The 13,722-nt window shown below is 39.4% G+C and overlaps 1 pseudogene; it reads right to left on the minus strand.

The window, feature by feature from the left end:
- Window positions 1-7,493: 7,493 nt before the first annotated feature.
- On the minus strand, window positions 7,494-8,146 carry LOC139458709 (putative nuclease HARBI1; annotated as a pseudogene).
- Window positions 8,147-13,722: the final 5,576 nt, after the last annotated feature.

The following is a 13,722-nucleotide window of genomic DNA, read 5'->3' on the forward strand; positions in this document are numbered from 1 at the left end:
TTAATGTGCATTTTGATGCGAATCCTTCGCATGGTGGGGAGAGTGTTGCACTTACAACATTAATGTACACATATTTACTTTGTATGGGCTTCTGAGTTGATGCTGTGTTGATTTTCATGTACTTAAGGAAGTACTTTCTTATATTAGAGGTGTTGAATATTTTGATGTTTGTAATGCATGTAAAACATGTGAAAAAAAGGGAAAAGAAAAGTATGTTTAGGTTGCGTTGTATGGGTGCGACTCGAACCAGTGTTGCGTGCATGTTGACATTCATGACGTCATTAATGAACAGTCAATTAGAGTTGTGGTTCTTTGTGAGCAAGCGCGATAACCGTACTTGTGTGGTGGGCATAATGCCGGTTTTCTTTGCTAATGAAGGGGAAAATTTGTAAGTTGCAGCTGATGTAAATCATTATTGATGATGACTCATTACAGTTAGCGTTCATTCATACATGTATGTAGCAGATAAATACGCCTTATTCGGCGCTATGGACAGGAAGTTATTTTATCATGCTTGTCTCTTCACTGCTTCAGACTTGAATAAACAAGAAACATTCAAGACCCCTTCGATTTGTTCCTTTACCTCGCCAATGACCATAACCAACCATGTCACAATCCACAGGAACACCGGACCTTCGGAAATATCTTATTGCTCCCAGGACCCGGACACATGGAAATCAACATGGCAAAGGCAAGTTTTAAATTATTGTGGGATGTGATCCTTAAAGATCTTGTCATCATGCTGGGTTTCAGGACAATTCGAGCCCAAGACGCGTGCCGACATGCCACGGATCATCATAAGGCATGGCAGATGCTGGAAATATTTCTGTGGGGGACAGGAGCTGAACTACTCGTTCCATTCCTCAGAGAGTGTAAGCAACATGGCAGACAGGCAAGTGTGACTCTATTACATTCATGGCTATCATGTGCAAAGAACAGGAACTACCTTTTCATGGAAGATGTAACCTTTACATATATCATAGCACTGTTTCTATTCCGGTGTGGCATGAGAAGAGGAAATGAGAAATTGATTACAGAATTCTATGCACGTTTCTCGGATCTGTTCTATGGCCTACACATGACGCAGTACCAGGAACTCACACTTCGGGAGCATCATGTCAGGTACTCTAGTCCATCAGAGGTGAAGGACTTCATCGAATCACATATTTCTTTGTCTGCGTCAGGGAAGGATTTCAGGGGTGAAGGGGGAGATTTCGTTTTCGAGGCCAAAAACAGACGCATACAGATGTGGATGCCTCCGGTACTTCCCACAGAACAGCACTGGTAGAGAATATGCCGCAACATAGATACCTTAGACCAGGTAATAACCTTTTATTAAACACTTAATCGATTATATGCAACTATTGAACATCATAATATTCATACTGACAAAACAGTAAAACGCACAAACCAAGGTACTTGAAAAACTCTAAACGTTTCACTAGATGACATATATGGCATTTTTACAATTGACTCTATTATTCATATAATGAAACGTTTGTAATGTATCATGCCAAACTACGCACACCATTCATTTGTCTTCATTTTGTTGGTACACACTGCTTAAAACAGTAGAAATACATTTATACAGCCACAGTATCAATTTTCATATACTTGCCGCTTTAACATATAAAGGAAGGGGGAATAACTGCTGTTTAAGGATCAATACTTATACAGCTGCGTGGTGTTGATGTGCTGAGGTTTCACTTTCCCCATGTAAGGGGAGGTTACTGCTGTTTAATTGGCATTGAATAATGAACTCCGTATTTCCCGACACTCGGTTTTCAGTTTGTGCGCATATTGTAATGGATTTTCAAGAGTTGTATTCACCTCTGAATAATGGCCCTTCTTGAGTAAACCATTCCGCTTTGAAAATGAATAAAAATAAAGGTAACAATAACAACAGTTTGTTAGGAATTTTATGACAGTGTTGTGTGTCTGTGCTTATCACAGTAGAAAGGTATTTTTCTCATTATGCTGAGGTGTTTTTTTGAAACTCTGTCCGTCACTGGCGTCATCGTGTGCGACAGTCTGGCTATCTGGCCAAGCCTGCAAGTGCAGTTCCGCACACGTCCCTCTCAGGACAGCCCCTGGACTCTGAACTCTGTATGTTCGCAGGAATGTGTATTAACAACAAATCTGTGTATGTTAATGCCATTTTGTCAGGCCAGAAACTGGGATGGGTGGTTAAGCTACCACGGGTTTTCATTTTGGCAGGGGACCGTGAGAAGTCGCAAGATATCACCAAGAGGACAAACGCCGGACTGGTCGACATGGTCACAGCGGAAATCAATCAGATTGAGGACCTTGGATCGAAGGATGTGGCAGCATCTCCGCGTAAGGACTTTCACCGCCATGGCAGGACTGGCACTAAGTCTGTGCTGCTCACATTCCTCTGTAATGCCAGCGACATTCAAGCAGGCCTGGGGGTGATGGATCGAGACTTCAGGTAATGTATGCATTAATATTGATGTGTGTTTCTTAACATATGTAATGTTTTACATTGTGTTATCATACCTTCTTCATCAGTGTCCGCTTTCTGGAGCAGAGGAGGTTGGATTTCTTTTTTGCGTCAGTCACAAATGTTGTAGGCATTGGTCCCTTGTGATGATTTTTCACCACTGTCGGTTTTTTTGCCTGTGTTTGTCGACGTTTTTTGTGGCCGTAGGTTTCCGTCATCTGTTAAAATGTATTTTCTATATTTACAGGTTCCTCAACTGCTTGACCTGCACGCCACTCACATGAAGTACCTTCATGATTCATGCGCCATCTGTGATCTTACTTCCTCAGTGTATATGGAGTGACACTGACACTAGCGTACCCTGAGTCATCTGTGATATTACTTCCTCAGTGTATATGGAGTGACAGTGACAATAGCATACCCTGAGTCATCTGTGATATTACTTCCTCAGTGTATATGGAGTGACAGTGACACTAGCGTACCCTGAGTCATCTGTGATATTATTCCTCAGTGTATATGGAGTGACAGTGACACTAGCGTACCCTGAGTCATCTGTGAAATTACTTCCTCAGTGTATATGGAGTGACAGTGATACTAGCGTACCCTGAGTCATCTGTGATATTACTTCCTCAGTGTATATGGAGTGACAGTGACACTAGCGTATCTTGAGTCATCTGTGATATTACTTCCTCGGTGTATATGGATAGACAGTGACACTAGCGTACCCTGAGTCATCTGTGATATTACTTCCTCAGTGTATATGGAGTGACAGTGACACTAGCGTACCCTGAGTCATCTGTGATATTACTTCCTCAGTGTATATGGGGTGACAGTGACACTAGCGTACCCTGAGTCATCTGTGATATGTTTTCGTGGCATTCTACTGTGATATACTTCATTGTGTCGTGTGATGTGCAATAACGACCTATGGTTTTAACTTTAAACCCGCCTTTGCCGGTCCCACGCCCGGATGTGAAAGGGTGAGTGTTGGACAATACTTCCTACGTCTTGTTCATGAAAGTGTATTTATGCTTCCATTATCAGGTGCTGTTTCATGCATTATTTCTTTGCAGTTTACTGTCTTCTCTCACCTCTATGGTATCTATGTTTTGTCCACTAGCCTCCTCCTGGTGTTCCATAGTTTCCTCTCCGGTTAGTTGCAGTCAGCCACACTTACTTTCATGACATGGCTTTAAATACACCTTTACTAACGATTATTAACCACTCGGGTTGCTCTTTCTTTTTATGTACCAATGGTAGACAACATGTGTTATTCGTGTACACTGTTGCCATGACATTTTCCACTCAATTTTTATTTGTTTAACGGTTTTATTTTCCATTTCATTTTGTAATTCGGATTTCTTCAATTATGACCAGCTACTGGGCCTCCATAGAAATTGTTTGCTTGGGCTTGTGCATTCATTTCCCAGTCAACATCTCCTTTTATCGTTTAGTACTACTTAAAGTTACTGAATAAACATTGTATTTAGCGAGCCTTGGCGAGCTAAATACATAGTGTTTATTCCTAATACAGGATATTTACCATTCCCAAACACAAAAGCGTGATAACCTCTTTATATATAATGTCATTCATTAATTCTGTGCTTCAAAATCGCCTTCCCTCTCTCACAAACATTACCGAAACATTGCAAGTTTTCCTGGAATGCGCGCATTAATATTTATTACGTCATAGGGTAAGTGATGTGTCCGTCGGACAGTGACAGTAGCCAATATAGTTCCAACTGAAATTTGTTTCTTATACAGTGGCGAAGCAACATATACGCAAAACAACAATTGTTTTTATTGCCTTTCGCGGCAATCCATCGGTCTGTCCGCTAGAGTAACTGCCCTTTGTCAAAGGGAAGCTACTCTAACCCTAGTCTATGAGACGTCACGGCCACGGTCAGACGTTGTTGACAGTCGGTCTGTCCTGTCATAACGTTAAGAAGTGTAGTCAGATGTATACACAGCGACAAAACGAAACAAGGTAACAATTCAAACATATTTCGGCCAAATCCAACTATTTTAATTTGTGGAGAAGGTTTCAAGCCGCAGAGGTCTACAAGCACAGATATGGCTACTGATCCCGCTTGTCTAGGCCTCGTGCCCTCGCAAAATTGTTTCGAAATTTATATCTCCAAAGTTGCCAAAACTTATAAAATGCCTTAGCTACGTAACAGTTAGACACTGATTTTCAGTATAATAGACTGTTCTTTTGATAATGATAGCAATTATCCCTGTAGTTTATCCAGATTCCCGATGGTTAATTCTGACTCGATCGCCGAATCACGAGGGCGACTCCATGTTTGTTTATAAACAGTGAAAGTAGTTCCTACTTGACCTTTGATATTTGCATCTCTATCCGCATATGACCCCAACGGATATCGTTTTTATCCGTTGGCTTTATCCTGCCGAGAAACCTACCCATTATATGATAAATCCAAATATTTAACATGTTGATATGCCTTTGTGGTTTGTGTAAAGTGTTAAACATTTTTTTGTAAATGTGCTCAAAATAATGAGTACAGAAGTGTAATATTTTGGACAGCAAGATGAAGTTGTGAACTGTCTGCAGTTCTGTCCTGTTGACTACATTGACATAACAGTTACCATGGAACCAGTTTCTTTGAATATATTTAAATCACAACAGTAAGAGTGACTCTGGTCAAGAATTTGTCAATTTTCAACTTTTTCAAAACCTTAATGATCTAATAGTTCTACCAGACTCATTTTATGTTTTGTCGCATTTATTTGAAAACAATGGTCTCCATGTTTTTTTGTACTTAAGTGATTCCATCATAGTCGTTACTGTTATATGGTGCCATGAAAGGCGTGCCTCTCAAATCTTACAGATATCATATCTCACGTTTCATCACATCAAGACCACATATCACCCCGAATTCCCTGTCTGGGCCCAGCCAGGAAACTTAATAATTGACTTTCACTTTGTGTGAGTTCACTGGAGTATGAACCTTCATAGAGCGAGGGCCAAACTGTATGAACGTCGGAGCTTGTGACTAGCTATATCGCGGAGTAAAATAGTTCCTGAAAAAGAGATGTGACATGAGCGTATGGATGCACAACTTGCTCTCCAGAAACATCTGACGCAGCACATGTGTCATTAGATGAGAAAGTTCTGTAAGGAACTACCTCAGATAGTCAGTCATTAGTTTAGACAGCGCGTTGTTACACATTTACATCAAAATGGCCGACACGATAAACGTGACGGGAGAGATTTCCGGAGTTGTTAATGAACGTGTGGCGGTTACATGTGTTAGTCATCATTGATCAACTGGCCGATCATTTAAAGGTGAATAAAGATGCGTCAAACAGACACTAAGGTAAATTCATAGATTGCTGGAGACGGTCAGTGTCAGCCGAGACACGAATCGAGTCGACACTACGAAAGTTTAGATGTGCATTTCTTCGTTTGTTCATTAGGTCGTAGCGAGGATATTCGTGAACAATCATGCAGTCACGCTCCATGACATTTCTTAATGTGTACTGAAACGCCGAAATCAAGAATAGAGGTTCTAAATGATCAGAAAGAACGCTTTTGTATGTTTTCGCGCTTGGGAAATCCCAGGGTTTTCCAAAGGAATGTGGAAGTAGTCCGTCAGTGTTTACGTCATTTCAAGAACACGGTCTCGTGAAAAACGTATGAACGTCAAATTGTGTCGTTCATACGCTCATGAACGTCAATTTCGCGGTCATGTGACCGACCTCTCGTCCAATGGAAAAGCCGTATATCATGTAATCTTCAAATTAAAAAATTATATGATATTGTATGTGCTCACAAAGTCTCATCAAGATATATCAAATGGCTTATAAGATATGCTCCGCAAAATGAAACCCTTATTTAAACCTACGTCCAACTTGTTATTGCCTTGTGAACGCGAACACTAAACCTTGTGAAACTTCCTGATGAACAAAAGCACCATTTCAGCACTTACATAGTGTTGGGAATTGAAACAGTTTTTGTATTTCAAGGCTGTTTTACCAAGTTTGAATTTACCGGGTTTGGGTTTGTGCCGTTTAGGATGTTGGTCACTATTTTGGTAACCACGTTTTGTTTGGAAGTTGATAGCTGCGGTTATCGACAAACTTTGACTTTTGTGGGTATTGAGGCACCAAAATTTTGTGAGTATGAACGGAGAATGATTTGTTTGTATCCACTACATATTATTCTTCAGTTTACATGTTGTAAAAAGGTAAATTTTTGTATATTTTATCGGCAAAAGATTTCGATCGATGTAACTGCTTAAAATCCTGAAAATCACACAATATTATCTATATTATGTAAACAATGCTATTTTCACATTCATGAATTATTTCTTTTGTAGATTAATTTAATTTGGTTTGAATTTTATACTTATTAGGCTTTGATTATTTTATTACAGCTTGTACCAGTCAATGTACCAGTCTCAGTCATTCAGTCAAAGTCAACTTTGTAAACCAGTGAACATTATGACAGTCGGTCTGTCAGTCAAGTTTGTACAATCAAGACAGTCGGTCAACCACAATATGTTGTCAATGTAGAATTGGTCAGCCAAACTGTTTGAATGATGATTTGGAGTAATGTGAAATTTGTTACATTTGTCCTTCTGTCTGCGGTCAGTTGGAATTGTGACATGGTTCGAAAAATGTGCTTAACAGCTGCGTTTGTTGAATAAATGACTGCGTACAGAAATATTGCCTTAAATTTAATTCCCTACAACACCTAGTGTGTCTACACAGGCCACAAAGAAATGAGAAACACTTTATGAGTCATACTCATGATATATCACACACGTTGCCATGGAAAAGCAAACACTAAAACTTTTAGAAACTCTTGAATGAGAAAAGGAACCAATTTAGTGCCTGCAGGATCTGAATACAAAGTTTCATAAGGCAATATGCAGCGCTTTCTGAGTTAGAAGCGCATTAAAATATATGACTTTTACTTGGAAATACATTATAATCGCCAGCAACTCCATTCCAATGACCAGGGGCCGTATTTATCAAACAACTTAGTTTTGACTTAAGAAAAAACTTAAGTTTCTGAAAAATTACTTAGCCAAGTCAAAAACTTAAGTTGGTATTCACGACATAACCCACTTGTCAAAATGCGGGAGTCGTGTGTTGAGCCAGGCCAACGTGCAACAATGTCGATGATACGATCGTCGCTGTCAAACACTATTTGTGTATTTACACTATGGTAATTATGCCTGTTGACAAATTCTTTCTCATTAACTGATGGGGCTGAATCTGAATGTGGGTGCCATCAATTACCCCAACAATACCTGGGAAATTGGCAGTCTGATAGAAGCGCTGTTGATGGCGTCTTATTTCTTGGGGTTGTACAGGAAAGGTAACAAATTTACGAAGGATACGGTGACTTGTGACGGAGTCAAGCGTTTGGAAAATCACCCGAGCGAGAGTGGGTTGGCTCAGACCATGGTCATCACCATTACACATTTGAAATTTGCCAGTGGCAAGATAACGCAAAGTGACAAGCACCTTCGTAACGCAGGACACGGCACAACTCCGCTGTGTTATGGGACTCAACTCCTGCTCAAGGATATCACAAATATAAACAATACTGTTCCTATCAAATCTGTAGCGCTGTATCAGTTCATTGTCATCTAATGAATGTAGTTTATCTCTTCTCTCATTAAATATTCTTGAATTGCGTCTGGCAGCCATTATTTTTTACATGACTTAAGACAAACATACATGATTTAAGCCTAGTAAGGTGAGTCTTAATAGTTAAGTCAGAAAATGACAAAACTTAAGTCTAAGTCTTTTGTTAAATATGACTAAACTTTTCCCACTAAACTTAAGTAAAAAACAAGAAAACTAAGTTTTTTAACTGACTTAAGTTTTATTTATGACTTAAGTTGTTTGATAAATACGGCCCCAGGGGTCTACCTCTGCTTGGTACCACAGCAGGATTTACACTGACGGTTATAGGTAGAGAGAAGTATTGTTTACTTTTAGGTAGCATAATCGTGTATGGCATTCGTCATTGTGCTCTATCTTTATACAGTGTCATAGTGATGATCATAGTGAACGTCATAATATTACGTTGCCATATCATGATAAGGAATTCACTTATTAATTATTCATCGTGAAAACCGCACAGTTACTTTATATATGAATATTAAATAACGCAATATCTGCTAATAGCTGCTCAAGCAACGAGTGTGTCAAACATCAAGTCAATAACGTAATATGAACATCCATCTTTCATGATTTAGGGACATCAGATCTTGGACTCAGTGACTTGGATTGTTGCATGTCATTGCACGCTACGGCGTGAGAAGGTGCTCACATTATGTATCTGGTTAAGGCTCGTTTACTTACAGACCCCCATCATGTAGCTGGCATGTTGCTGAGAGTGTCATTACGAAACAAAAGGCATACGAATCTAAGTGCTGATTTTCTTTTAAAACGCCCAACAATGAATAGTTTTCGTTTTGAAAGACTGACTGGGCCCTTCTGTTTCGGGAGATAATGGTGAGTGGTAAATCTCTTGCGTTGGCGGTTAACATTTACAATAAATATATATCAATTCAGCGCTGATACTATACATGCATTCCTTTTTACTGTAAGGAGCTCCCTTAAAGCCAGCTTTACACTACGTATTAACAGTCCCACTAACCTTGATATGATGGCTTGATATTTCACAAAATTACCATCCCGTTCACGTTGGGTATACAACAATCATTCTGTTCATACATCTTTACTCTCGCAGTAGCACTCGTTGTAGAATAATTGTGAATAGGTTGTTGTGTTGTTGGGGTCCTGTGAAGGAGCTTCGTGTGACATTTACAAACTCTACACATTCACAAATAATGTTTGTCTGTTTCGAGAAGTGCTGTGTGAACTGCCAATTTTCCGATATTCGATCTGGAAAAATAGTTTGTCTTAGAGGTAAGAGGTAAAACCATTTCCCTATTTATAAGAAATCTCTGCCAAAACAGGGTCAATTGTAGGATTCCGACTATCATGAGTATTTGTTTATGAATCACTATTACATAGTGGTGAGACCAGGTGCTAGCGAAAAAATGAACGTTTCCCGCCCCACCACTGGCTCCCGTCACAAATACATGCAAAGGCAAGGCAATTATTAACCTGAACGTATGGTTAAAGTCAAAATTGCATCGGACATAATTTTTGTCACTCGCGCGTAAATATTTCCAGATGTCTAACATTAAACATTTTTGAAAGGTTTACTGAGGTCTTAAATGTTGTAATCTTTATAAAAAACTAGTGAACAAGAGTTGTATGCCTCTCTTTGAAATTTGGTGGAAAGAGCATGCTCTATTGTACCTCCAGAGTTGTGAAATGTTGACACCAAGGGCCAGAGCTGCTGGAATATTAACATGAAGGGAAAGTTGACTATGGGAACGTTGAAGTCATCTTTTTTGTCATACAATCTTGTGGAGAGTGTTTTGTCACTCTATATCTTTATGCACATATCTAAATATGAAACATATGACGCTGTCTCACTGGTCTCCTTTATTTCTATACTCAAAAACAAATGTTCCTGTGACACCAATATTTTAGTGTTTTTTCAAACAAGTAAAGTTTGGTTTTCAATATTGTAGTACATGTATGGAATCAAGTCACAAAAAACGCAACTGCTACAGAAAAGCATGTATTCCATGCAAAAGTTGACTTGCATTTCACTACCCAAGAATGGGTATAAAAACGTACGTTAACGGGATTCCATATGCATTGTTTAGCATCGTGTTGACAACCACTCAGAAAAACAACAAAATAATGCAATAATTCAACATTACGAAATGCAACGCCTGTCCGAAAATGAGCGTCTGCGAGCGATTGGTATGCTTGAAGCAGGATCGAGTCAACGTGTTGTTCTACCGTTTTTGCGTCGTCATGGCCCAGGCATTACCTTTCAACATGAAAACGCCAAGCCTCATATTGCTCGACTTGTTCTGGATTCTCTTCAACAAAACAATGTGAATGTCATCCCCTGGTCTGGCTCGCTCCCCTGATCTCTCACCAACCGAGCACATGTGGGATAAGATGGATCGGCGCCTTCGACCTCAACCACGTGTTCCAAAGACACTCCAGGAACTTCGAAACATGCTCCAGCAGATATGGACAGATATCTCACAGGACTTTGTGCGACGCCTGGTCCATTGCATGTGACGAAGATGTGTTGCTTGCATCGCAACCAGAGGTGGACACACACGCTATTGAATTGTAAATTGACATTTTGGCATGTTCATGTTTTTTTTATGAAATCACGCTGAAGTCAGTATGGCAGATTAAACCATTTGAACACTTACAGGAGTCTTTCATCTGTTGCAAACCGAAATTGTTTCAGATTGAGTAAAAAACATAACTTTGCATTAAATCTTATTCAATGTCACAGGAACCTTTGTTGTTCAGTATAGTACAGGTTGGTAAATCAGTGGAAGGAGAATTGTTGACCTGATAGTTATTGAATGATATCAGATCATCGAAATATCCGAAGCTGAAATTAAACATCTTGACCAAATTACTTTGTTTTGACAATCCGATCAGAAATTCTGATTTATGCTCATAACAAAATCAGATTATCAAGGAGAGCGCAATTGGTGCCTATGCCGATGCCTCCTTCTTCCCTAAATGTCTCACCCTCAAGTTTTGCATAGATGTTATCAATAAGGAGGACCAGCATTTCACTTATTGATTTCTTAGACATCTACAGATGACTTTTGCTTACTGAACCTCTGAAGATGGATATGTAACTATATCAATGGTCAACACGTTTTGTAACAAGAGCTCCATGGATCAATTTAATTTAAGTTTGTCTTGTGGAAGAGTGGTTTACCAAGTTGAAAATTTAAATGTTTTAACAAAACCTAGTTCTTTTCTGAGATGGTAAGTCGAGCAAATTCTTTGAGTTTTTGAGAATCCACATGGTAGCAATTGTACTTTCTGTGAATATGAAGAAGGTTCTTCTGTGATTATGTTAAGGCTTATGATTAAACTTTGAGACAGGGATTTGGTGGTACATTTGCTGGACCCAGCAATATATCTCTCTTTGTATGGATGTTTATGGAGGTTTAGAATCCACAACCAAGATGAAATGGTGTTTGTAGGAAAATGAAATTGTAGGTGTTCCTAAAATTTGAAATATTGCATCACATTTAGAACAAATGATTTAATCTGTGACTTAACTTTAAGGCTTCGATTCCCTTGTTTACAAATTTCAAATTCAAAAATATGTGGTATTTGTCTGATTGAGTCTGTTCCTGGTTGGGCCAAACGTTTAAAAGCAATATCAAGAAGTATACTCTCTTGACAACATTGTGGGCTCCTAGTGTTTGTAGACCCACCCATCAGCAAAAGGTTTTTTCTCACTATTTTCAGTACCCTTAAGAGTAAAGATTATATATTAATGCCACATGGAGTAAACATGTAATGAGATCGCTTTTTCAAACTATCTTCATTGAGATATGTCTTTTTATCCTCACATCCATCCACTCCACCAACAACTCCACAACCGACTACTCCACCACTGACTTGTCCACCACCGACTACTCCACATCAGACAACCCATCGAAGGAATATCCTACAACCGACTACTCGATGTAAATTGCCAAAGCGTCATGACGTCGCTCTCCGTAAAGCCACCCAACAAGGTGACCAGGGCACCGTTCCATCTTGAATGAGGGCAAGGTGGACCTGAAAGGAACAGGGAGACACGGTAACCCACCATTGTTATTGGCAGCAAAGAAGGGATATACAAAGGTGTTGAATGTAACCAATGTTATATTTGGGATAACACTTTCTTAGTAAAGTACAGATTCTAGTCCTTTTTGGGGTTGAGTCCCGTCCGGGATTCGAACCCACACCTGCCAGGGTGAGGCACCTAATCGCCAGCACACAAAGTCAGCGATCTAACCCACTCAGCCACCGAGCCTTCCACAAAAATGAAAGTCCGACAACTGGTAGTCAACGGTAGAGAAGGGACGGGAAAGACAGCACTGATGTTGACAGCGAAGTATGGAGACCGATCTGTGATGGAGTTACTTGTCTGTAAAGGAGCAGATGTTTCAGTGATGGACGCACTCGGGAACACCATCCTTCACTGCGCTTGTCATAAGGGAAATATGAAAACAGTGCAGTTTGTCATCTCACAGCACATGGCGGATATTAACGCAAAGAACAACAACATGAATACAGCAACCAGGTTGGCAATGAAATCTAATTACAATTTAGTCTCCGATTTTCTACAATCAAAAGGTGGACACATGTAGAATCGCACATGTAAGTAGGATTCATAGCGAATGTTTATTGATGAAGGAATTGTGATACGAGTTGTAGTTAATTGGGATTTACCAAGCAAAAAACAAGGAATTCTAAAATTTGGAAATCAATGTACTGTATGTACAGTCGTCATTAAGCAAACATTCTAGCAGTCAATCTCTCCTAATATTCCAGCAGCTCCAGCCTTTGGTGTCTACAATTCACATCTGGAGGTAAAATCGACCGTGCTCGTTCTTCGAAGATTTCAAAAGAGCGTCATATGACTCTTGCTCAAAACGTTTTTCATCAGGGTTACAACATTCAAGGGCTCTGACATTATCAAATGTGACGTATCATTTACCAAAAAGTCTTTTCAATCCATCAAAAGAATTGTTAAATATCCAAAGTTGCTATTACATCTCAGACTAGGTTCCTGTTAATGTATGGTTCTAAAGGCACCTAGTTGAGCGTACCAAAACGGAACTGACAACAATGTCACTTTCCTCAAACGCATGTGGCATAACTTTAAGTAGGCTTCATTTGATTGTTTGCAATTAGACCTGAATTATATTTGGGGACTCTACCTCCCTTCAATATGCATGTCATAATTCAAAGAAAGGTTTTATTTTGGATAAATGTAAAAGGATTTGTTTTAAATCAGATATGTAGGGCAGGACATACTTACACTTTACACGATCCATTCATATAATTTTCACATCTATTTTGCTTTCTACGCCCAGTAGAATCAGTTTCGTGAAAAAATCGAAACTGGTTAAACTCTGGAGTTGACCATTTCTATCACATATTCCATTTGCTTGGACAACAGTAGAGATGTTCCTTCATTTCATTGTTTTGGGTGAGTGTTACACATTGTACCCACTATGTTAACTTTGCGGCATGACTTAAAATATGATTGATGAAGTTATTGTTTGAGAAGAGGTAAGATTAACAATTGCCGTTTATTACTTTTGTCGAAACCAGGAACACGACTTTGTGGCTGAACAAGGTCGAAT

Source organism: Haliotis cracherodii, unplaced genomic scaffold, assembly GCF_022045235.1.
Source record: "Haliotis cracherodii isolate W230 unplaced genomic scaffold, xgHalCrac1.p SCAF_13, whole genome shotgun sequence".
Taxonomy (NCBI): Eukaryota; Metazoa; Mollusca; class Gastropoda; order Lepetellida; family Haliotidae; genus Haliotis; species Haliotis cracherodii.